The sequence below is a fragment of the Mus pahari genome, chromosome 11 (assembly GCF_900095145.1).
Source record: "Mus pahari chromosome 11, PAHARI_EIJ_v1.1, whole genome shotgun sequence".
Lineage (NCBI taxonomy): Eukaryota > Metazoa > Chordata > Mammalia > Rodentia > Muridae > Mus > Mus pahari.
Genome location: NC_034600.1, coordinates 58,647,834 through 58,650,115, shown reverse-complemented (window position 1 = coordinate 58,650,115; position 2,282 = coordinate 58,647,834).

The following is a 2,282-nucleotide window of genomic DNA, read 5'->3' as shown; positions in this document are numbered from 1 at the left end:
CTTCCTCTGGTGTCTGAAGACAGCGACAGTGTACTCACAGACATAAAATAAATAAGTCTTTTTTATCTTTTTTAAAAAGAAAAACAAGTGGTGTAGGGTGGTGGTGGCACATGCCTTTGATCCCAGCATTTAGGAGGCAGAAGCAGGTGGATCTGAGTTTGAGGCCAGCCTGGTCTACAGAATGAGTTCTAGGACAGCTAGGGTTACACAGAGGAACCCTGTCTTGTAAAATCAGCAGCAGCAGCAACAACAAAACCAACCCACCCCCCCAAATAAACAAAACAAAACAGATGCAGAGACCTACAGCCAGCATTGGGCAGAGCGTGGCTAATCTTACAAAAGATGGGGAGGACTGTAGGAGCTAGAGTGGTAAGGACATCACAAGAACATGGCCCACAGAACCAACTGAGTCCTTAGAGACTGAGCACCAAGCAGGGAGCCTGCATGGGACTGACCTAGGTCCTCAGCTCACATGTAACAGTGGTGTAGCTTGGTCTTCATGTGCGACGCCTACAAGAGGGATCAGGGGATGTCTCTGACTCTGTTGCCAGTCTTTGGGACCCTTTCTTTCTCCTGGGCTGCCTCCTCTAGTCTCAATGTGAGAGGAGGCACCCAACTTGGTATGCCAGGGTTGGTTGATATCCATCGGAGGCCTCCCCTTTTCTGAAGAGAAACTGACAAATAGATGAGGGGGTGATGACTGAGAGGAGAAGAGGGAGAGAAAACTGAGGTCAGGATGTAAAAATAAATAAATAATATTCAATTAAAATAAAGAAAGAAAACATGATAAGAAACACCAGAAAAGATGTAGGGGGAGCCAAGTGTTTGTTGGATGCTGGTGGGAAAGTGAAATGCCGCAGTCACCGGGTATACAAGTTTCTCTCAAAGCTAAAACTACAACTCCCATCTAATGCAGATATAGCACCTCTGCACTTTATACCATACTTCTACTGGGAGACTTGCACATCTGTCTTCATTGCCACTCTATTTACAACAGCTAGGATATGAACTCATTCTAGATGTTAATCAGCAGAGGAATGGGTAAGAAAAATGCGGTATATACACACAACGAAAATTTACTCAGCTAAATGGAAAAAGGAAATCATGGCATCTGCAGTTAAGTGGATGGGACTAAAAAGAATTATACTGAGTGAGGTAACCCAGACTCAGAACCACAAAAGCTCTATGTTTTCCCTCTTATTTTTATCTTCAAATATTTTGGGTTGTGTGTTTAACTTGGAGCATAAATGGAAGCCAGAAAACTAGAAAGGGGCCTTTTGTGGGCAGGGGCCAAGAGAAAGGTTATGGGTTAGTGAGGCAGAATTCTGGAGGCAGCGTAACAGGGTCCCAAGCCCTTAGCACAACTGATGCCATGGTGGAAGTACCATTTAGGCTGTGAAACACAACATGTAGACAGCATCACCAGCCAGAACTACAACCAATTTTAGTTTGTATAACCCACTAAAGTTCATAGCTTTGGGGAAAGTCTCTACCTGTGCTGACCTTGCTTTTTGGCTTCTGTAGTTCTGCTTCTGGTTACCCGTTCTTCTTCACTGAAGTGTGTCAGCCCAGGATATGGTTTTTGAGCTTAAAAGCTCACTCTGAAGGATTGTTGCTACAAATGGGATCCTGAACACCCAGTGTAGTGTCATGAAGACTTTCTATTAGCTTAAACCCACGTCTGAGCAGTCTTCTCTGGTCATGACTTTTTTTTTTTTAAGATTTATTTTATGTATATGAGCACACTGTAGCTGTTCAGATGGTTCAGAGCCACCATGTGGTTGCTGGGATTTGAACTCAAGACCTTCAGAAGAGCAGTCAGTGCTCTTAACCACTGAGCCAACTCTCCAGTCCTGGTCATGACTCTTATAAAGGAAAGCATCTGATTGAGGCTTACAGTTTCAGGGGTTTATTAGTCCACTATGCTTATAGCAGAGAGCATGGCAGCATGCGCGCAGACATGGTACCTCAGAGTTCTACACTCAGATCTTCCAGGCATGAGATTGCAGGCCTGGCTTTGGCTTTTAAAATCTGATAGCCCACCTGAGTTGTACACTTCCTCCAATAAAGCCCTATCTACTCTAACAAGTCCACAGCTCCTAATCTCTCTCAAGTAATACCACTCTCTGATATCCAAGCAGGTTAAAGACAGGAACCACACCTAGTACTTTTCTTTTTCTTCTTCTTTTCTTCTTCTTCTTCTTCTTCTTCTTCTTCTTCTTCTTCTTCTTCTTCTTCTTCTTCTTCTTCTTCTTCTTCTTCTTCTTCTTCTTCTTCTCTTC